The sequence below is a fragment of the Mobula birostris genome, chromosome 4 (assembly GCF_030028105.1).
Source record: "Mobula birostris isolate sMobBir1 chromosome 4, sMobBir1.hap1, whole genome shotgun sequence".
NCBI lineage: Eukaryota > Metazoa > Chordata > Chondrichthyes > Myliobatiformes > Myliobatidae > Mobula > Mobula birostris.
The window spans coordinates 135720739-135744847 of NC_092373.1; the positions used below are offsets into that span (position 1 = coordinate 135720739).

Sequence of the window (24109 nt, forward strand, 5' to 3'; positions counted from 1 at the left end):
TACTTAAACTTACCTGACACCGTAAGACTGATATCTACCTCCTGGACTATTATTTATGTATCCACACACACATTTACAGATATATATATATAAATAGTTTATAACCTGTATACAACAGGAATTCTGCAAATGCTGGAAATCCAAGCAACACACATCAAAGTTGCTGGTGAACGCAGCAGGCCAGGCAGCATCTGCAGGAAGAGGTGCAGTCGACGTTTCAGGCCGAGACCCTTCGTCAGGACTAACTGAAGGAAGAGTTAGTAAGAGGTTTGAAAGTTGGAGGGGAAGGGGGAGATCCAAAATGATAGGAGAAGACCACTTAAACTGAACTGCTTAAACTTACCTGACACCATAAGACTGATATCTACCTCCTGGACTATTATTTTTGTATCCACACACACATTTACTGACATATACATATAAAATAGTTTATAATCTGTATTGTATTATTCGGTTTAATGATATTAATTCATAGGAGTAATAAATATAGTCTTAATTTATAGTAAACCAGACTCCAGGTGTGTTCCATTTCTGCTGGTCCTTTTCAACCTGTCATGGGGTTTGTGACAGTAGGGTAATTGGCCATTGTGAATTGTCCCATGATGAGATTAGGGTTAAATCTGGGGTTGCTGGGCAGCACAGATCAAAGGGCCGAAATGGTCTATTCTGCTCTGCGTGTCAATATACAAATAAAACATGTCAGAATGAGAATCAGAATTTGTTAACACTGGCACACACTCACTGGCCATTCTATTAGATACACTGTACACCTGTTCATTAATGTAAATTTAATCAGCCAATCATGTGGCAGCAACTCAATGCATAAAAACATGCAGACATGGGCAAGAGGTTCAGTTGTTGTTCAGCCCAAACATCAGAACGGGGGAGAAATGTGATGGAAGTGACTTTGACCATGGGGTGATTGCTTGCGCCAGTCAGGGTGGTTTGCTGCTGATCTCCTGGGATTTTCATGCACAACAGTCTCCAGCGTTTACAGAGAATGGTGCGAAAAATGAAAAACATCCAGTCAGCAGCAGTTCAGTGGGCAAAAGTACCTTGTTAATGAGAGGTCAGAGGAGAGTGGTTAGACTGGTTGAAGCTGAGAGGAAGATGACGGTAACTCAAATGACTATGCGTTCCACCAGTGATGTATTAAGAGCATCTCTGAATACACAACATGCCGAGCCTTGAAGCTGATGGGCCACAGCAGCAGAAGACCACGGACATCCACTCAGCGGCCACTTTATTAGGTACAGGGGTAAACGAATAAAGAGGGCACTGAGTGCATGTTGTGAAATGTGTTGTTTTGTGGCAGCAGCAGTGTGCAGACATAAAAAACCACTACAAGTTACAATAAAAATAAGTAAGTTAATAGTTGCAAAAAGGGTACTATGCGGCTGTGAGGTAGTGTACATGGGTTCATTGTCTATTCAGAAATCTGATGGCAGAAGGGAAGAAGCTGTTCCTAAAACATTGAGTGTGGGTCGTCAGGCTGCTGTACCTGCAACATAATGTCCAAACTCCAATACTCAGATAGAGGGCAGCATGCTAAATGCCTTTTTCACTGCCCTCTCTATCTGTGACACTGCTTTCCAACAGCAATGCCCTGGTACTCCCGAGGTCCATTAGCGCTCCATCAGTTATAACTGCAAATCAGTAGAAGAATTTGTTGGTGCATGTGGTTTGCTAGTTTTTTTTAGACTGTGTTTATGTACAAAAAGCTGGAGGGACTCAGTGTGTCAGGCAGCAAGTATGGACAGTAAACATTTCAGGTCGAGACCTTTCATCAGCACCGGAATTTTTATGTTTATGTTTGGGAATAGTTATTTAGACATCTGTAGAGAAGAGCCTGAACTTGGGTGGGGTGGAAGGACCTGAGAAAGGCTCTAAGCTTGGTTCAACACTCATTTTAAGTTAGCCATGCCATGGAAGGCATTGGGTGACTTATGAGAACAGTTCAACGGAGAGACTTTCAGTGAATAGGGGTGTTCTTCACTGCAAACAAAATCATGAATTTTTCCAATGATCCAATTTTGCAGAGAAAAAGGACAATCATTACGAATGGAACTGCTGCAGATGTCAATGAAATCTTTAAGAATTCTCTCATTAATTTATTATACCACCAAAAGCTACTTCCAGTAAGATGGCAGCACATATACTCGCAGTGGCCTCTCAGGGGCCAACCAAAGGTGCCTTTTTCCATGTTCAATGTATTTTTAGATATGGTAAGACTATTCTTTACTCCAATAACTACCTGTACAGCAGGTCCATCACAGACGTGAGCTGCTCAATGTTCAGAGTTGCTGGCTGGGATGTGGTAAGAGTTGGCCATCAGTGTTGAGAAGGTGCGTCGGCCCTTCAGTCCGGGGAGGTTGAATCAGGCCATCGGGCTTTGGGATTCAAGCCATAGTACCTTCGGGCCATCGGGCCGGGGTTGTCGAGACAGGCCACTGGGCCTGGAGATTCTAGTCAGGCCGTCGGGCCAGGGGACTGGAGTCAGGCCGTTGGGCCAGGGGATTGGAGTTGGGCCGTCGAGCCAAGGGATTGGAGTCGGGCCGGGGGATTGGAGTCAGGCCGGCAGGCCGGGGGACTGGAGTCAGGCCGTTGGGCCAGGGGATTGGAGTTGGGCCGAGGGATTGGAGTTGGGCCGGGGGATTGGAGTTTGGGCCGTCGGGCCGGGGGATTGGAGTCGGGCCGCCGGGCCGGGGGCCTGGAGTCAGGCCGTTGGGCCAGGGGATTGGAGTTGGGCCGTCGGGCTAGGGGATTGGAGTTGGGCTGGGGGATTGGAGTCAGGCTGTCGGTCCGGGGAATTGGAGTTTGGGCCGTCGGGCCGGGGGATTGGAGTCGGGCCGGGGATTGGAGTCGGGCCGCCGGGCCGGGGGACTGGAGTCAGGCCATCGGGCTGGGGGATTGGAGTCAGGCCGTTGGGCTGGGGGACTGGAGTCAGGCTGTCGGGCCGGGGGATTGGAGTTGGGCCGTCGGGCTGGGGGATTGGAGTTGGGCCGTCGGGCCGGGGGATTGGAGTCAGGCCGTCGGGCCAGGGGATTGGAGTTGGGCCGTCGGGCCGGGGGATTGAAGTTGGGCCGGGGGATTGGAGTTTGGGCCGTTGGGCTGGGGGATTGGAGTCAGGCCGTCGGGCCGGGGGACTGGAGTCAGGCCGTTGGGCTGGGGGATTGGAGTCAGGCCATCGGGCTGGGGGATTGGAGTTTGGGCCGTCGGGCCGGGGGACTGGAGTCAGGCCATCGGGCTGGGGGATTGGAGTCAGGCCGTTGGGCTGGGGGACTGGAGTCAGGCTGTCGGGCCGGGGGATTGAAGTTGGGCCGGGGGATTGGAGTTTGGGCCGTTGGGCTGGGGGATTGGAGTCAGGCCGTCGGGCCGGGGGACTGGAGTCAGGCCGTTGGGCTGGGGGATTGGAGTCAGGCCATCGGGCTGGGGGATTGGAGTTTGGGCCGTCGGGCCGGGGGGCTGGAGTCAGGCCATCGGGCTGGGGGATTGGAGTCAGGCCGTTGGGCTGGGGGATTGGAGTCAGGCCATCGGGCCGGGGGATTGGAGTCAGGCCGTCGGGCCAGGGGATTGGAGTTGGGCCGTCGGGCCGGGGGATTGAAGTTGGGCCGGGGGATTGGAGTTTGGGCCGTTGGGCTGGGGGATTGGAGTCAGGCCGTCGGGCCGGGGGACTGGAGTCAGGCCGTTGGGCTGGGGGATTGGAGTCAGGCCATCGGGCTGGGGGATTGGAGTTTGGGCCGTCGGGCCGGGGGATTGGAGTTGGGCTGTCGGGCTGCAGGAGAAGTTGGATTGGGTTTGGCAGTGCTGACCTGGGTGGAGACTGTGCCACTACCTGCTGTTTGGAGACACCTGAGTTGGTGCCTTCAAGTTGCCACGCAGGCTGTGAACAGTGAAACCATGAGTGACTGTCTTGGACGTTTCTTTTGCGATTGCAAGACCCTGTTGGACATTGAGCGCCGCAGGCCTGCTTCCTTTGTTTGATGGTGAGGCAGCAGTGCCTCCTCGGTTATAGCTAGGACTCGGCCTCAGTCCTCGGGTTTGCGTTGTAGTGTGGAGTCCAGGCTCGGTTGGGGTTGGCCTCTCCTGTTGGTGCTGCCCTCCAGTGTTGGGTCAGTGGAATTACAGGCTGGGAGCCGTCTATTTGCAGGACTTGTCAGTCAGGAACTTGGCCTAAAAATTTGTTTTCCTACATGACTATGCTTTTTCTACCTTTTGTGTTATTTTGACTGCATATGTATGTTTTTGCACCTTGGCCCCAGAGGAACACTGTCTCATTCAGCCATACCCATCTATAATTTGAATGACAATTAAACCAGATTTGATTTTTTGATTTTTAATACATCGCTGTTTTGGCAATTTCCAGAAGAGGGCAGTGCAAGACCACTGAAAGAGCAAAATAATAAACCTTGAAAAGGCACAGCGTTGGTCCAATAGAAATGAAGTGTGGATGATTGAAGCAGGACACACACACACACACACACACACACACACACACATACTCACATACCCTAAGCTGCACACTAACACAGACACACAGAAATGTGGATATCAGGCATGAATATACTTGCAAGATCAGACCCAGTGGTTGTGTCTGATTAAAAAAATTCTGACACTGCATGAGCTATGGCAATTTAGGTCATATCAAAGTTCAAAGTACATTTATTATCAAAATATGTATACTATATGACCATAAGACATAGGAGCAGAAATAGGCCATTTGGCCCATTGAGTCTGCTCCACCATTCAATCATAGCTGATCTTTTTATTCCTCATCAGCCCCACTCCCCGGCCTTGTCTCCATAACCCTTGATGCCGCGTCCAATCAAGAACCTATCAATCTCTGCCTTAAACAACCTGGCCTCCACAGATGCCTGTGGTAATAAATTCCACAAATTCACCACCCTCTGGCTAAAGAAACTTCTCTGCATCTGTTTTAAATGGACACCCCTCTACCCTGTGACTATGCTGTCTTGTCCTAGACTCCCCAACTATGGGAAACATCCTTTCCACATCTACTCTGTCTAGGCCTTGCAACATTTGAAACGTTTCAATAAGATCCCTCCTCATCCTTCTAAATTCCAGCAAGTACAGACCCAGAGCCATCAAACGTTCCTTATATGATAACCCTTTCATTCCATGAATTATCCTTGTGAACCTCCTGTGGACCCTCTCCATTGACACCACATCTTTTCTAAGATGAGGGGCCCAAAACTGTTCACAATACTCAAGGTGAGGCCTCACCAGTGCCTTATAAAGCCTCAGCATCCCTGCTCTTGTATTCCAGATCTTGAAATGAATGTTAACATTGTATTTGCCTTCCTCACCACCGATTAAACCTGCAAGTTAACATTTAGGGTGTTGTGCACACGGACTCCCAAGTCCCTCTGCATCTGATTTTTGGATTTTCTTCCTGTTTGGAAAATAGTCTGCACATTTATTTCTACTATCAAAGTGCATAACCAAGCATTTTCCAACATTATATTTCATTTGCCACTCTCTGGTCCATTCTCCTAATCTGTCTAAGCCCTTCTGCATCCTACTTGTTTCCTCAACACTACCTGCCCCTCCACCAATCTTCATATCATCTGCAAACAAAGCCATCTATTCCATCAACTAAATCATTGATATACAGCATAAAAAGAAGTGGTCCCAATACCAACCCCTGTGGAACACCACTCGTCACTGGCAGCCAACCAGAAAAGGATCCTTTTATTCCCACTCACTGCCTCCTACCAATTAGCCAATGTTCTAACCATGTTAGTAACTTTCCTATAATGCCATGGGCCCTTAACTTGGTGAGCAGCCTCATTTGTGGCATCTTGTCAAAGGCCTTCTGAAAGTCTAAATATACAACATCCACTACATCCCCTTTATTTATCCTACACGTAATCCCCTCAAAGAATTCCAACAGGTTTGTCAGGCAAGATTTCCCCTTAAGAAAACCCTGCTGACTTTGTCCTATCTTGTTCTGTGTCTCCAAGTACTCCATAACCTCATCCTTAACAATTGACTCCAACACCTTCCCATCTACTGAGGTCTATAATTTCCTTTCTGCTGCCTTCCTCCTTTCTTAAAGAGTGGAGTGACATTTTCAATGTTCCAGTCCTCTGGCACCATGCCAGAATCCAATAATTTTTAAAAGATTGGCGACATGATAGGGATATATAAGATGTTGAGGGGCATTGATTGTGTGGATAACCAGAGGCTTTTTCCAAGGGCTGAAATGGCTAACACGAGGGGGCATAGTTTTAAGATGCTTGGAAATAGGTACTGAGGGGATGTCAGGGGTAAGTCTTTCACACAGAGAGTGGTGAGTGCGTGGAATGCACTGCTGGCAGCGGTGGTGGAAGCGGATACAATAGGATCTTTTCAGACCCTCTTAGATAGGTACATGGAGCTTAGGGCTATGCGCTAGGGAAATTATAGGCATTCTCTAGCGTAGGTTACATGGTCGGCACAACATCTAAAGTAGGTTACACAGTCGGCTAGCATCTCCTTCCAGTAACACTCAATCCAGTATAACTGATCCCTAAGTAGGCTCAACAACAAACTGTTCTAAAAAGCCATCTCATAGGCATTCAACAAACTCATTCTTTTGGGATACATTTCCAACCTGATTTTTCCAATCGACCTGAATGTTAAAATCTCCCATGACTATTATAACGTTGCCCTTTTGACATGCCTTTTCTATCTCCTGTTGTAATCTGTAGTCCACTTCCCAGCCACTGTTGGGAGGCCTGTATATAACTGCCATAAGGGTCCTTTTACCCTTGCAGTTTCTTAATTCAACCGATGAGGATTCAACAACTTCTGATTCTTTGTCACATCTTTCTACTGATTTGAAGCTATTCTTTACTAGCAGAGCCACGCCACCCCATCTGCCTACCATCCTACCCCTTTGATACAATGTGTAACCTTGGATATTCAGCTCCCAACTACAACCATCCTTCAGCCACGATTCAGTGATGGCCACAACATTATACCACCTTATTTCTGATACTCCATGCACTGAGATATAATACTTTGAGTACTGTATTTGCTACACTTATTGATTCTGCATCCCTAATGCACTGACACTCACCCTGCTGGCTGCAATTATGTCCATTCATTTGCCTGCCTTTCTTGACAGTCTGACTGCACGCTATCTTTGCTTTTATATCATCCATCCTATCCTGATTCCCTTCACTCCAGTTCCCACCCCCCTGCCAAATTAGTTTAAACCCTCCCCAACAGCTCTAACAACCTACCCACAAGAATATTGGTCCCCCTCAGGTTCAGGTGCAACCCATCACTTTTGAACAGGTCATATCCCATCCCCACACCCCAGAAAAGATCCTAATTATCAAAGATCCTGAAGCCCTGCCCCCTGCACCAGCTTCTCAGCCACGCATCTGCCAAATCATCCTGTTTCTACCCTCACCAGTGCGTGACACAGGCAGCAATCCAGAAATTACGACCCGGGTTGCCCTGCTTCTCAAATTCCTACCTAGTTCTCTAAATTCTCTTTTCAGGATCTCATTGCTTTTCCTTCCTATGTTATTGGTGCCAATATGTACCAATAGGTCTCCCTCCCCCTATAAAATGCTGTGATCGTGATCCGAGACGTCCCTGACCCTGGCACCTTGGAGGCAACATCCCATTCAGGTGTTCTCTTCATGTCCACAGTATCTCCAGTCTGTTTCCCTGACTATTGGGTCCCCTATCACTAGAACTCTGCTCTGATTGATTACTTGTCACTCTCCCATGCAAGTCGAAGGTTATCCAGCTGCTGCTCCAGATCCCTAACACGGTCTTCAAGGAGCTGCAACTGGATGCACTTCATGCAGATGTAGTTCCCTGGGAGACTCTGGCACTCCCAGGACAATAACCTCCGGCATGAAGAACCCACAACGGCCATTTACTACACTAGGTACAGTAAGAGAGAGAAAAAAAGAAGCTTAACCAAAACTTACCCAGAGCTGAAGTCTCCTTTGAGCCAAAGCCTGATACTCCTACGCTGGCCTACTCCCAACAATGGCTGCCCCGACAATGGCTGATCTGTCCCTTCTGTACCTTTAAACAAGCATTGCAGACCTGCGAGAAACCTCAGCACTGTGACCTGCTCTCGCCGCTGATTGGACTATCGGAATAAGCCTGAACGGCCACGAAGCTCTCTTCTTAAACAAGCGTTGCTGACCTGCGAGAAACCTGTGACCTGCTCCTGCCGTTGATTGGACAGTCGGAATACAACCTTGAGATTCATCTTCTTGCAGGCAGCCACAAAACAAAGAAATGCAATTAAAAAAAACTCCCACACTGCAAAGACCGTCAAACGTCCAATCTGTGATCAAATTGTAGCGCAGTCTCCGAAAGTGAATCGACAGCCATGGAGCCAGCTCTGAGCCAAACACCATTTTGGTTTTCGCTGTCAGGTCCAGGCTCTGCTGCTGTGATGCAGCCCCAAGTCTGTTCCAGCAATGGCCACCGTGACAACATCTGCATTCTTGCAAGTCCGGTTCACTGAATCATTCAGAATAGCACAAAAACGCGATGTCGTACAGACGGTTCAAAGACAGAACTCGCAAAGGGAAATTACAGGCTACGGATTGCAATGGTCGTAGTCCATCAAAAGTGTAATTAATAGAATAGTGAGTGGTTTTGTTTGCTGCCTGGAAGGCATTACAATGTCTCGCCAGAGCCACCTCTATCAGAACATAGGGGCAAAGGGAGGGAGGGGAGGGGAGGGAACACCGACTCAGACCATGAGAGGCCTGCGTCAGGCATTTTCGTGCCTTACAAGGCGCAGATTGGAAGTCTGTGTGGGGCGCCACTCCTCGCACAGACTAGAGCAATGTGTGATTAAGTGCCTTGCTCAAGGGCACAAAGACGCTGCCACAGCTGAGGCTCGAACTAGCGACCTTGAGATAACTAGACAAACGCCTTAACCACTTGGTCACGTGCCCAACACAATAGAGGCAAAAATGAGGCAAAAATATATGAGGTCATTCTTACTCTCGGCCATTAGGCTCTATAATGAGTCAACCTATAGCTGGGAAGTGATGACCCCCTCCTGTTAAATTGTTTGTGGTAACTTATTTTTTAGTGTAAGGAATTGGTGCAAGGGGCAGTATTTGTGTCTAAGTGAAGGCTCTTTACCACAGAATAATTGAGTTATGGTTTAAGCCACTGCCCACACTCATAGAGCAATCTTTACCTTCTACATTTCTGTTTTGCATTTGGGATTTTGTCCGTTTATTTGCAGAAATGTCTGATTAGATATTGTTCCCTGAAACATTTTTTTTATCACTAGTGACCACAGGTCAGTTTGATAGTTTGATAAAATTGAGTTTGAGCAACAAGCAAGTTTATGCAACTTTTCAATATTTCGCTGAACATTAATTTTGAACTCTGCCTAACAATAGGATTTGAATTGAGTAACATCCCATACATTGTTCAGCTGTCAAGGTACCATCCTAAATGATATCCATGAGGTGACTGGCTTATATAGGCTGCTGCTGCCACTGACAATCATAACCTGTTCCTCACCAGGACATAGGAGCAGAATTGAGGCCATTCAGCCCATTGAGTCTGCTCCACTGTTCCATCATGGCTGATCCCAGATCCCACTCAAGCCCATACACCCGCCCTCTCACCAGGTCCTTTGATGCCCTGGCCAATCAGGAAACTATCAACTTTCACTTTAAATATACCCACAGACTTGGCATCCACCACAGTCTGTGGCAGAGCATTCCACAGATTTACTACTCTCTGGCTAAAAAAATGTCCTCATGCCTCAATTTTGAGGATGTGCCCTCTAGTTCTAGATACCCCCACCATAGGAAACACCCTCTCCACATCCACCATATCTAGTCCTTTCAACATTCAGTAGGTTTCAATGAGATTCCCCCCCCCAATACGTCACATTCTTCTAAATTCCAGTGAGTACAGGCCCAAAGCAGCAAAAAACACTCCTCACATGTTAACCCCTTCATTCCTGGAATCATCGTCATGAACCTCCTCTGGATTCTCCAATGACAACACATTCTTTCTAGATATGGGGTCCAAAACTGTTGACAATACTCCCAGTACAGCCTGACTAGTGTCTTATAAAGGCTCAGTGTTACCTCCTTGCTTTAATATTCTATTCCCCTTGAAATAAATGCCAACATTGCATTTGCCTTCTTTACCACAGACTCAACCTACACATTAACCTCCTGGGAGTCTTGCATGAGGACTCCTAAGTCCCTCTGCACCTCTGATGTTTGAACCTTCTCCCCGTTTAGATAATAGTCCGCACTATTGCTCCTTTTACCAAAATGCATTATCATACATTTCCCAACACTGTATTCCATCTGACACTTTTTGCCCCATTCTTCCAATTTGTCTAAGTCCTGCTGCAATCGCATTGCTTCCTCACCACCAACTACCCCTCCATCTATCTTCCGATCATCTGCAAACTTTGCCACAAAGCCATTAATTCCATTATCCAAGCCATTGACAAACAATGTGAAAATCAGCAGTCCCAATACTGACCACTGAGGAACACTACTAGTCATTGGCAGCCAACCAGAAAAGCTCCCTTTTATTCCCACTCGCTGCATCCTGGCTGTCAGCCATTCCGCTATCCATGTCAGTATCTTTCCTGTAACGCCATAGGATTTTGTCTTGTTAAGCAGCCTCGTGTATGGCACCTTATCAAATGCCTTCTGAAGATCCAAGTAAATGACATCCACTGCCTCTCCTTTGTTCACCTTGCTTGTTACTTCCTCAAACAACTCTCACAGATTTGTCAGGTAAGGTTTCCCTTTACGGAAACCATGCTGACTTTGACATATTTTATCATTAGTCTCCAAGTACCTCAAAACCTCATCCTTAATAATAGACTCCAACACTTTCCCAACCACTGAGGTTAGGCTAACTGGCCTAATTTCCTTACTTTTGCCTTCCTCCCTTCTTAGAGTGAAGTGACATTTGCAATTTTCCAGTCCTCTGGGACCATGCCAGAATTCTTGAAAGACCATGACGAATGCATCCATTATTTCTTCAGCAACCTTTCTCAGGACTCTGAAATGTAGTCCATCTGGTCCAGATGACTCATCCAGCTTAAGACCTTTGAGTTTGCCGAGCACTATTTCCTTTGTAATAGCGATGGCATTCACTCCTGCTCCCTGACGCTCATGTACCTTTGGCACACTGCTAGTGTCTTCCACAGTGAAGGCAGATGCGAAGTACCCATTAAGTTCATCTGCCATTTCTTTGTCCCCCATTACTACCTCACCAGCATCATTTTCCAGTGGTCCAAAATCAATTCTCACCTCTCTTTTACTCTTTATATAACTGACAAACTTTTGCTTTTCTGCTTCATATTATTGGCTAGTTGGCCCTCATATTTCATCTTTTCACTTCTTATCGCTTTATAGTTGCCTTTTGTTGGACTTTAAAAGCTTCCCACTCACTTTTGCTGTCTTATATGCTGTTTCCTTGGCTTTTATGCAGTCCTTAACTTCCCTTGTCAGCCACGGTTGCCTACCCCTGCCATTTGAGAACTTCTTCCTCTGTGGGACACATCTATCCTGTGCCTTGTGATCTATTCCCAAAAACTTCAGCCATCTCTGCTCTGCCATATAGTATCCTCCTCCCCCAATCCACCTAGGCAAGCTCCTCTCTCATGTCTCTGTAATTCCCTTTATTCCATTGCGATACTGATACATGTGACCTATGCTTCTCCCTCTCAGATTGTAGTATAAATTCAATCATATTATGATCCTCCTAAGAGGTCATTTACATTAAGCTCAGTAATAAGATCTGGGTTATTACACAACACCTAATCTAAGATGGTCTTTCCCTGAGTGTGCTCAAGCACAAGCTGCTCTATAAGCCATCTTGTAGACATTCAACAAATTCCCTCTCTTGTGATCCAACACCAACCTGATTTTCCCAATCCCCTATGATATTGGGTGGTCGTCTCTCGGGGTCCGAGGAAGACTAAACATTGTGCAGTCATCTGTGGATACGCAAGTGGCTTCGGAGGCTGAAGGCCGAAGCACACATGTGGTTGCAGGTTGGACATGGAATGGCGGTTGTTAGAACAGGTGCAGACACAGCTTTGTGGCGTCGGTCTCGTGCTGCTGCAAGGTGCTGATTTCGGTCATCCTCAGCGTCAGACGCAGCTTTTCTGGTCAGGGCGCGTCACGAAGCCCTGTTGACTGCAGACTCCTCAAGTTGTCGAGGCTGAAGGTCTGTCATTTGATGTACGATTTCAGACTGTCTTTGAATCTTTTTTTGCGGGGGCCCTGATTGTGACTGCCATGCCCAAGCTCACGGTAGAGCAGCTGCCTGGTGATGCTTGTTTCACCCATGCAGATTACATGGCCAGTCCAGCGTAGCTGGGCCTGGAGGATCCTTGCCTCAATGCTTGTGCTGTTGGCTCTGTCGAGGGCTTCCTGGTTGGTGATTCAGTCCTGCCATCGAATCCTCATGATCGACCGCAGAGAGCACATGTGAAACTGCTCCAGCTGCTTGATGTGCCTGCGGTACAGGGTCCAGGTTTCACAGCCGTACAGGAGAGAGGTGAGAACCACAGCCTTGTACACCCTGAGCTTGGTTGAAAGCTGAATGTTCTTGTGATCCAGAACTTTGACACAGAGTTTCCCGAGTGCCTGGCTGGCTTTCTGGATCCTTGCTATAATCTCTTTGTCAAGGGATCTGTCACTGGAGATGGAATTTCCTAGATACTTGAAGCTCTCCACATTCTTCAGGAAGCCGTTGATGGTGATACATGGCTGAGGAGGGTGACTGTTTGGTGCAGGTTGCAGGAGAACTTCTGTCTTACTGAGGCTAATTGTCAGGCAGAACAGCTTTGAGGCTGCGGAGAACTTGTCAACAATCGTCTGCAGGCAGTTCTCCTGGTGGGCCATGAGGGCACAGTCATCAGCAAACAGGGCTTCAGTGATGACCCTCAACGTTTTGGTCTTTGCAGCAAGGCGTTTCAGGTCAAACATCAATCTGTCTAGGCGATATCTTATGTAAATACCCAGGTCCAGGTCCTTAACAACATGCTTTCAGCATCTGGGTGAAGAAGAGGTTGAAGAGCACTGGTGCTATAACGCACCCTTGCTTCTTGCCATTTGAGATGTTGAAAGTCTCAGATGGGGAACCATCTGAGAACACGTCTCCTGTCAGGCCATCGTGGAGCAGGCGGATGTGTGTAGTGAATTTCTGCGGGCAGCCAAGCTCTCTAAGGATGATCCAGAGCGCGTTTCTGTTGACTGTGTCAAACGCCTTCATCAGATCAATGAAGACAGAGTATAATGTCATGTTCTGTTCCAGGCACTTCTCCTGTATCTGTCTCACTGCAAAGATCATGTCGACCGTGCTGCGTTCGGGACGAAAACCACATTGCGACTCGGGAAGGTTCTCTTCTGACTCTGTTGGAATCAGTCTGTTGAGGATGATGTAGGCGAGGATTTTTCCAGCAATGGAAAGTAGTGAGATGCCTCTAGTTCCCGTAGTCGGTCCTTGAACCTTTATTTTTGTAGAGAGCGATTATTGTTGCGTCTCTGAGGTTAGGGGGCATCTCTTCTTCTTCCCAAATGCTAGTCAGAGTGCTGTGGAAAGTCTCAAGTGACTCCGTGCTGAGTGCCTTGTACAGTTCAGCAGGTATCCATCCTTGCCGCTGCTCATCTGCGTAACAGCCTTCTTGACTTCATCTATCGAGGGAGGATCATCTAGTTCCTCGTGAATAGGCTGTTGGGGGATTTGGTTCAGAGCAGACTAGTCGACCGATGAAGGGCGGTTCAGGAGCTGGCTGAAATGCTCTTTCCGTCTGTGTTGGATGCTCTCTTTGTCCTTTAACAGTGTGGTTCCATCAGCAGACAATAGTGGAGATGAGCTAGATCTTGAGGGGCCAAAGATCATCTTGATGGAGCTGAAGAGCAGCTTCAAGTTGTTGATGTCGGTGAAGCGTTGCACCTCTTCAGCTTTCCTATCCCAGCACAGGTCATGCATCTTGCGAATTTCCAGTTGGGCATGGGCCTGAAGGGACTTGAACCTCTCTTCTTTGGGAATGGAGCTTGGGTCGTTTTGCCACTCCATGAATGTTTTGTCCTTCCTGGCCAGGAGATCTTTGATGCCACTGTCATTCTTGTCGAACCAATCTTGATGATTCCGGTCCTTGGGGCCGAGGACTGACTTTGCTGTCTCCATCACCATCTCTTGAAACTGATTCCACTTCTGGGTTGGCCCACTAGTTAGTGGTCTGTTGGCAGACAGCTTCTCATCAAGGGTGGTCTGGAACTTGCGAAGATACAGCGGCTCTTGGAGTCTGGCGGTGTTAAAAGCTGTTCTGATGAACTTAGGGCGCTTGGGATGGTGGGGAGCAATACGTAGCTTCAGTGTGGTGCGGACAAGCCTGCGATCAGTCCAGCACTCCGCTCCTCGCATGGCTCTGGTGATGAGGACATCCCGGATTTCTCGGCGACATACTATAACGTAGTCAATCATGTGCCAATGTTTGAATCTTGGGTGCATCCATGTTGTCTTGTATTTGTTCACCAGCCTGAACACTGTTTGTGATGAGGAAGTCATATTCTACACTTTTGCTAAGGAGCAAGAGGCCGTTGCTGTTCATATTGCCAATAACATGTTTGCCTAGAACCCCTTCCCAGCGACTGTGATCGCAGCCTACTCGGGCATTAAAGTCACCGAGCAGGATTAGTTTGTCATTGGCAGAGTCTGAGCACAGAACAGAGCTAAGGTCGGCGTAGAACTGTTCAATGGTCTCGTATTTGCTGGTCACAGTGGAGGCAGAAGCACTGATGACTGTTGCGTAACGTTTGTGGCTGAGGGGCAGACGTAGCCACATAAGCTTTTCGTTGATTCCCACGGGCTGGTCAGAGAGTTGTTTCACGAAGCTCGACTTGACTGCAAATCCAACTCCATGAATCCTCTCTTCATACTGCACTTTTCCTTTCCAAAAGAAAGTGTAGCCGCTGGTGGTTTCAGTCAAGGATCCTTCCTCCACAAGCCTGGTTTCACTGAGGGCTGCGATGTTGATGTTGTAGCGTGAAAGTTCCTCGGCAACAAGGGCTGTTCTTCTTTGGGACCTTGCTGAGTTCTCTCTGTCCGTGAGTGTACGGACGGTCCATGATCCTACCAGAACTTTCTTTCTTCTCCTTTGAGGGTAACCACACTGGTGGATGAACTGCCAGCTGCGGCAAGCTGGCCAGTTATCTGTCTGTAGAGCAGGCAATGTTTAGGCCACCTTTTCTAAGCCCCTCCCTATCAAAAGGTGACCAGTGCTGTCCTGAAAAGGGCTGCTCAGTCACCGTTGGTGCTGCCGGACTCCTCAGCTACCCTGGGTACAGAGAAGAACGACCACTTGTCCAAAGGCCGCCTACGTGCGGGTTTGTGACTACAATTCCCAGTGGTCACCTCCACCTGCTGCTTCGCCACTCCCCCATCGCCATAGGACTTGTAGGAATTGAAAGTTGGGAGATGAATGTTGCACAATGTAACCAGTGCGTGAAAGATATTAAAGAGAAAAAGCCTTGCACAGAGATGATCCCACTCTCTCGGCCTCAGAAGTCAGGATCCAGTGGCACGAAGAATCATTACGTCTGGCAACTTCCTTGGCTGCATTGGATGTCTGTGTCTTCTTAAATGCTCTGCCACGCCCTACGCACTCCACAATGCGCTGCTGCAACGCCTTCTCAGCCGTTGGACCGCTGGGGTTTCCTCCGCCTGATCCACCAAAGCAGTCTTCGCATGCTGGGATGAGCAAGTTCCTATCTCACCAAGGGTTTCAGACCCGTTGGCTACCCTCACCTGGTTTAGCTGGCCTGTCGAAACCATTGCCCGGGGTGTGGCCACTGTCACATGCAAACAGCTACGAGGAGCCACAGGTGAGAGTTGGGTGTTGGTGGGGACCAATAGATGACGAGCCACTCCAAGGAGTGCGACAAGCCCCCCATCTAGAGGTGCTACCCCTCCCACACACCCCATGCACCCTTCTAGGATATTGAAGCTCCCTATTACAACTGTGTCATCACTCTTATTATAAGCCTTTTCCAGCTCCCTTTGCAATCTCAACCCCATATCTCGGCTGTTATTTGGAGGCCTGTATATGATTCCCATAATGGGTTTTTTACCCTTAACTCCACCCACAAGATTCGACATTCTCTGACCCTATGTCACCTCTTTCTAAAGATGTAATTCCGTCTCTTACCAACAGAGTAACACCACCGCCTATGCCTTCCTGCCTGTCCTTTTGATACCAAGTATATCCTTTGATGTTAAGCTCCCATCCTAGAATGAACGTGCATGTGCATCTACTGACCCTGTGTAACGTTTGAGCAGAGAATCGTGATATAGTAGTCTGCAATGTTGCTATCGAGACAACTCCAACAGAGCTCAGCAGTGAGACAATAGCAGCCCACACAATGTGTGTCAAGAAGAAGTTCTGAAAGGTTCCCTAATGGTGTTGCCTAGAAGGATCACACAATCCATAAGCGTAGAAATGACTGTTTATTCTGGCTTATTACAAAGGATGTGTTTTAGGGTTAGTGGAAATGTTAGTCTATGGGAGTGCTCCTAATCCTGCAATTGCTGTACTCTCTGGTGGCCAGCTTCCCTAACCCTCAGGATTGATTCACTGGACACCAGAGTGAAAAGGACCCTCGCCAGGAGACTCCACCGCACAGATTCCTCAAGGAGAATTTCCCCTGGTTCTTCCGGAATGGTAGTCGGCACACGTGGTAGCTTCACCCCACCAAGGAGATTCCCATGGAAGGTCACAGCTGCTGTTGACAGAAGAGCAGCCTCAAAGAAGGGGAAGAGAGAATTGTCTATATCTCTTATAGATATTATTTCTTTAAGTGTCGGTGTGACAGAATAACTTCAGCGCCTGGAATGAGCAATTTTTCTATCATTTTCAAATGCACAGGCACTGCTATGGAAGGGAGGCTGCTAACGATCCCTATGTCAAAGGGACCAACAACAGTGCAGTGTGACATAGTATAAATGATATTACAGGCCCTGGCTCGTTTTCATGTAACTGACACTACTCAACAAATTCTACAGCCTGGCATTGCTCTTGTACGTCTAAGAGGCTGAGCAATGGTGCTGCAGGAAAGAACAAGATAACAGAGGTGGGAAAGCTTGGAGGGAAGCTCTCTCAACAGGAAGCCCTATCCAAACTACATTTTTTGTCATAAGGTGGGCATTGATGGCGGACCCAAATGCAAGACATAGACACTGAGGTACTAGGAACAGGACAAGGTGTGTCAAGAAAGCAAGGGAAGTGGGGAAGAAATGATGCCGGACAAGACACAGGCCCTGGACGAGGCTAGGATACAGGGCCTGGGCTAGGACTAGACTACGAAAGCGTGACCTGGACAAGGAACTAGGAACTTGGAACCTGGACAAGGAGTCCGAGCCAGAGACTGGACAGGGACCCAGAACCTGGGTCTTGACTTGGGCTCGGACTCCGGATCTAGGCAAGGACAAGACGTGGCAAGGCAACAGGACTGGATGTAGGACCCCTGGGCAGGACGCGGGACCAGAACTAGATGAGGACATGAAGCTCAGACTTGGTCTTGGGAGACAAGAACGTAGAACACAGAGCCTTGGTCTTGGGAGACAGGAATACAGAACACAGAGGCTTTGTCTTGGCAGACAGGAACGCAGAACACAGAGCCTTGGTCTTGGGAGGCAGGAAGGCAGAACACAGAGCCTTGGTCTTGAGAGACAGGAATATGGAACATAGAGCCGGGACTCCTCCTTGGGAACAGGACATAGGGCCAGGGCTCATACACAGTATGCTGAACACAATGAGACAGTTCCCAACACAAGGTAGCAACAAACGGCTGGACCTACCTAGCGAAGGTGTGAACACAGAGGTGGTTCCCAACACTAGGTAGCTGCAAACGGCCGGACCTATCTAGCGAAGGCGTGAACACAGAGGCAGTTCCCAACTCAAGGTAGCAGCAAACGGCTGAACCTACCTAGCAAAGGCGAGGACACAAAGGGACAGTTCCAAACAACGAAAGACAGTTCCTTATCTAGACACAGCAAGGCTCTGGTCTTGCTCCAGTGGTAGAACTTGACGGCAAGAATAGGCGAGGACACAGGCGAGGCTTCAGGCGAAAGGTAGCAGGCGAGGTTTCAGCCAAGGGCTACAGAAGGAAGGGGAAGGGAAGGGAACAGTCCAGCCTCAGGGTAAGGGCAAAGACGGCCTGGCTTACCCAACATAGGCAAGGACAGGAAGGGACAGATCCAACCGCAGGGTAACAGCAAAGATGGCCTGACTTACCCCACAGAGGCGAGTACGGGATACTGACAAGACGAACCAGCACTCACACTCGAACCCGGGGCCACTTATATTCCCAGCCCCAAGATGAGCATCAGGTACCTATGATTAAGCCCAACAGAAACAAGGGACAGCCGGAAGACCCAGAGTCCGTAATCCACGGACCAGACCGTGAGCCAAAACGCAGACTTCACAGACTGGACCATGACATTTTTAGGAGCACTTCATCAAATTAACTTTGACAGAAGAATAATTCTTGAGTAGACATTACTTCTTCATGGGAGTTCCCATAGTGATCAGCCACTTCCTGCAGCCAGACATTCACCCGGTCAGCAAGGCAAAACCCTTCAGGCAGTAGCAGGCAAAGAGACTACCACACTGAATAAAGTCCGAGGAACCAGCTGAGTGAGTGGACTAGGGGCATATAGAACACTAGATTTCCAAGCGGAAAAAATACGGTGTGGTGTATTTTGGTATGAAAAATGAAGAATGATAAAAATCAAAATGACTGCAAAACAAAAGCGAGTGCATATAATATAGCAGAAATGAGTGGAAGGTTAGAGGGTCAGGAAGCTTTTAAAAACCAACTGAAGGCAACTAAAAAAGCAATAAGGAGAGAAAAGATTAAATACGAAGGTAAATTAGCCAATGACAAATAAGAGATACCAAAGGTTTTATTTAGATATATAGAGAGTAAAGGAGAGGTATGAGTGGATATTGGATTGTGGTAAAATGATGCTGGAGAACAAACAAATGGTGGACGAACAGAGTAAGTATTTTGCATCAGACTTCAGTGTAGAAGATGCAGTATACCAGAAATTAGAGAGTGTCAAGGGCAGAGGTGTGTGTAATTGTTATTGCTAAGGGGAAGGCACTTGGGAAGCTAAAAGGTCTAAAGATAGAAAGTCACTTGGACCAGATGAATTATACCCAAGTGTTCTGAAAGAGATAGTGAAGGCATTAAAAGTGAACTTACAAAAATCACTAAATGTTTCCAGAAAACTGAAAAATTGCAAATGTAACTCCACTCTTTGAGAAGGGAGGGAGGCAAAAGAAAGGAATTTATGGGCCAGTTACCATGACTTCAGTGGTTGGGAGATATTGGAGCCCTTTCTTAAGGATGAGATATCTTAGTTCTTGGAGGTACACGATAAAATTAGCTAATCTCAGCATTGTTTGTTTACAGGGAAACCTTACCTGACAAATCTGTTAGAATTCTATGAGGAAATAACAGGCAGGATAGACAGAGAGTCAGTGGATGTTCAGAAAACTTGGATTTTTAGAAGGTCTTTGACAGGTTCTACACACAAGGCTGCTTAACCAGATAAGAGCCCATGGTATTACAGGAGAGATACTAGTATGGATAGAAGATTAGCTGACTGGTAGGAGACAAAGTGTAGGAATAAAAGTGGCCTTTTCTGGTTGATCGCTGGTGGTGTTTTGCAGGGGTAGGTGTTGGGACCATTTCTTTTCGTGTTATATGTCAGTGATTTTGATAATGGAATTGATGCCTTTGTGGACAAGGTTGCAGAAAATATGAAGGTGGATGGAGGGGCAGGAAGCATTGGGGTAGGAAGGAGTCTGCAGAAGGACTTAGACAGATTTGGATAATGGGCAAAGAAATAGCCGATGGAATAATGTTGGGAAGTGTATGGTTATGCTCGTTGGTAGAAGGAGTAAGACCATAGACTAGTTTCTAAATGGGAAGAAAATTCAGAAAATCTAGAGGTGCAAAGGGACTTAGGAGTCCTCATGCAGGATTCCCTGAAGGTTAACTTGCAGGTTGATTTGATGGTAAGGAAGGGAAATGCAATGTTAGCATTCATTTTGAAAAGACTAGAATATATAAGCAAGGATATAATGCTGAGGCTTTATGTGGCATTAGTCAGACTACACAAGGAATATTGTGAGCAGTTTTGGGCCCCTTATCTAAAAAAAGATGTACTGGTATTGGGGAGGGTCCAGAGGAGTTTCACGAAAATGATTCTGGGAATGAAAGGGTTAAAGTTTGAGGAGCATTTGATGTCCTTGGGCCCCTACTCACTGGAGTTTATAAGAATGTGGGGTGTAGATAAGGTGGACGGACACAACCTTTTTTCCCGGGGTAGGAGAGTCTAAAGCCAGAGGATATAGATTTATAGTGAGAGGGGGAAGATCTAAAGGGGACCTGAGGGAATCATTTTCACACAGAGGGTGGTTGATACATGGAATGAGCTCCCAGATAAAAAAAAATGTATATTTATAAGGCATTTAGACAGCAACAAGGATAGAAAAGTTTAACATGGATATGGACCAAATACAAGCAAATGGGATGAGTCTAGTTGGTATGGCTGAAGAGCATGTTTGTTGACCCTATAATTTAAATGGTGAAAGACTTGTAGTGCAAACACACAAGAAGCTAACGTTGCTTTAGCAGTTGATATTATGGTCCTTATCATTTTGTTATCATTTTTTCAGCTTCTTTTTCTTTTAACGAATTTCAAATATTTATTTTGATATCATCTACAAATTTCAGCATGTATTTTTAAATTTACATTTCTGTAACTAACTATCTGCCCTTCATCAGCAATTTCTGCTGCAACAGTGATTGCAAAATCGTTGTTTTGCTTAACCGGGTTGTTCAGCTCGGATTATAAGTATTGGTGTAAGGCAAACAGAAGACACAGAGGAAGAACCAGGCTGAATCAGAAAGGCAAGACGAAAAGACTCAAGCTCACAATGAACTATAGCGTTAGCTTCATATTCTTGCTGCTCCTTGGAAATTATGCAGCTTTCTTTATGGGTGAGGAAAATACTCTACATTTTGAATTTCGTTGTCTTGATTAAGAATCAGCTTAATAGCACTCTGTTTAAGAAAAAATGCTGGTAACCTGCAATAACAGCAGAACATGTAACAAATACTCAACGGGTCAGTGAAATAGAGTTAGCATTTGTGGCCATGAGAAATGGAAAAATGTGAAAGTAAGTGTGTTTTAAGTAGAAATGAGGGAGAGAGTTCAAGAGAGCAAAGCAAATGCCTGCAAAAGAATGGAGACCATAAACTTAAAAGTTGTCCATAATAGACTTGACACTATTCTATTACATACATTTGCTTTGCTTTCCTATTTGTGGTTTAAACTTTGTGGATGTGAATACATAATCTATTTGATATTTTGATGCAATACTGAGACCGCCACACTATAACAGTTGCCACATTTTGAGAGAGATGCTAAACCACAATAAATAGTTTCTCCAATTAACTCAATAAGCTCTGAAAATGCCATAAACATCTCAATTTGCTTCTCTTTCCAATTAGGAAGGTCCATACAACCGAGGTATGTACAAGTAGTCCGCAAAATTAATTCAATGAGCCTCATCATCAGGTGTATCTTTTAACTCTGCACTCAATCTGTTCTGAGAAAGCTAAGATCCCTGAGCAAACAACCTATATTTACTCCTATGGTTAGAACTGATATGACAGCTGATCCATAAACAGGAACAGATGTAGTGATATTCTGTACCATAAAGGATGCAGAAGGTACTTACTGGAATGGTTACAGGAATGATGCATCTCAGAAAAAATAGTTAAATTGGAATGACTGGGCTTGTCAGTTTGGAGCAAGAAAGATTGAGAATTCTGCTAGAAGTGCACAATATTTCAGGTACAGGACTTTCAACAAAACATCAAAAAAATCAATTTCGTCTGGGTCTCAGACCAATTTGGGACTACAGTGAGTTGATATGTTCAAATAATGTGACAATCAAGAGGCAACTAAAACTGGATTCATCCAGTCTGTACAGTATGTTACCAGCAGGCCAGTCTATACAAAAAAAAGGGCAAAATAAAACGAATAGCAGACACAATTGGCCAGTGATTATGGCAATGGAAAGAAAGGTGAGCTTCACAAAGTTGAAACATTCACTGTTGAGTCATGTAGGCTACAAAGTGCACAGGCAGAAGTCGAGAAGTCTTTTCTCAAGCTTAACAATCAGTCTCATTGTAACAGTACAGAAAGTCATAGAGAAGGTCATATTACAAATACTGAACGCAATAAACCTCTATTATGGAAAACAAATGTTTACAACATTTTATGCTTCATTTTACAGCTGCTCCTGTAAATGACAAGGTGAACTTAAAATGTCGGTGTGTGAAATATGAAAGTAAGGAGATACCCCGAAATCAGATCAGTAACATTGAAATCTTCAACATCAACGCAAATTGCCGCATTCCAGAGGTCATGTAAGAATTGTTCATGTACTTAAATACTCATTCTTATATTTTATTGGGGCAATCCTGAAAATCTGGAAAAATTATGTGAATGATATTTGTATCTACAGATTATCTGTCAAAGGTAAAAGGGACAATCAAAAGAATTCTTTAAAAATTGACATTTTAAATCAAACAACATGGCAGTTCACCAAAAAAAATCAAAAAACTAAAGAGATAAAATTTTTCCTTCTTTCTTTCAGAGCTGATTTGAAGTCAGGCACTAAAGTCTGTTTACATGGGAAGAACAAGTGGGTGAAGGCTTTTATTGATGAATTACTGAAATCTACTTCAATGTAGAATACCTTTTGAAGGACTTCAATGCTGCAACAATATCAAGAGGATATGAAACAGGCTCTCTAGCTATAAACTTTACCTTAATTGAAAGTCGTTAATTCTGGAAGAAGGACTGTATCTACAATATTAATAATGCTAAGCAAATGGCCTTCTAAATTAACATATGTTTTCCTAAATATAATACTGAATTGCCTTTCTCTTCTCTATCAAGCAAAACCCTCCACCATAAACCCATAGAATGAGGATTGTAGCAGATTATTCTGTCCATTTATCCTTGATATTCGATTACTCACACTCTCGACTCTTCATCTTCCTCCCATTCCCTCAAGACTCATTCATCTGCCACCCATTCCCTCACTTCAGCTGCTTTTCAAAACCACGCAGATTTCTCCATTTCTAAACTTCTTCCTAGAGCTTCAGTGAAAGTTACCATTTAATTTCCTTCTACTATATACTTTTCGGTAACACACTTTATATTAACAGCTTTCTCCCTTGTTTTGCATACGGTGCTTTTGCTAATTTCTTGAAATTGGTGCCCCCTTAGTTACTGACACTGCCACCGCTGGAAGCAGCTTTAGATTGCTTTTGTTATCATATACAGTAATTAATGTTTCAAATCTCCCCATCCCTGTCTGTACAAGATGTACAAGATACTCCAGTTTCTCAATAAAACAGAAATTCCACAAATATTTCATTCTGTATTTCAGTAAAGGTACTACAGCTATTGGCAATTCAGGATGGAGATGAATGAATTACTATACCTTTCCTGATCTAATGACATTATGAATTCAAGAGCAAAAGACCACAGTCCTGCTCCAGCTTTTTCCAGCCACTGCTCCTTTCTTTTCTGTCATTTTCTGTTATTTCCCTTTTCTCTGCCAGTAACAGCACAAGAATTACTAAATTAATGCACATATATAATGCTGGTAAATGGCCTTCACTTTGACAGTATGGCTTCATATAATTTTAAGCTATAAGCAATGTGGAGCAACAAGAAATATGCCTAGAAGCTTGCTGTATTTTCGATATGAAAACTTATGGATGTTTCAATAAACTGTTTTTGAATCCAGTTATTGTATCCTGGACATCATTTTGGAAAGAGACGGGGAGAGTGAACACAAGAATTAACTCAATTAGTCACAGAGCTGTACAAAACAGAAAGGCACCTTTCAGCCCATCACTTCCACACCATCCTGTGAAGGAGGGGAACTGTGTAGCCAGTGCAGAGTACATCTGCGGCCGTTCCCTCAATAATAATTATACAATTTCAGATACAA

General features: G+C 45.8%; 1 long non-coding RNA gene across 1 annotated transcript; it reads left to right on the forward strand.

Moving 5' to 3' along the window:
* The first annotated feature begins 20936 nt into the window (after positions 1-20936).
* Positions 20937-23901, forward strand: LOC140196029 (uncharacterized). The gene is made up of 3 exons (XR_011885597.1): positions 20937-21071; positions 22376-22508; positions 22739-23901. It is a non-coding gene; the product is annotated as an uncharacterized lncRNA (long non-coding RNA).
* Positions 23902-24109: the final 208 nt, after the last annotated feature.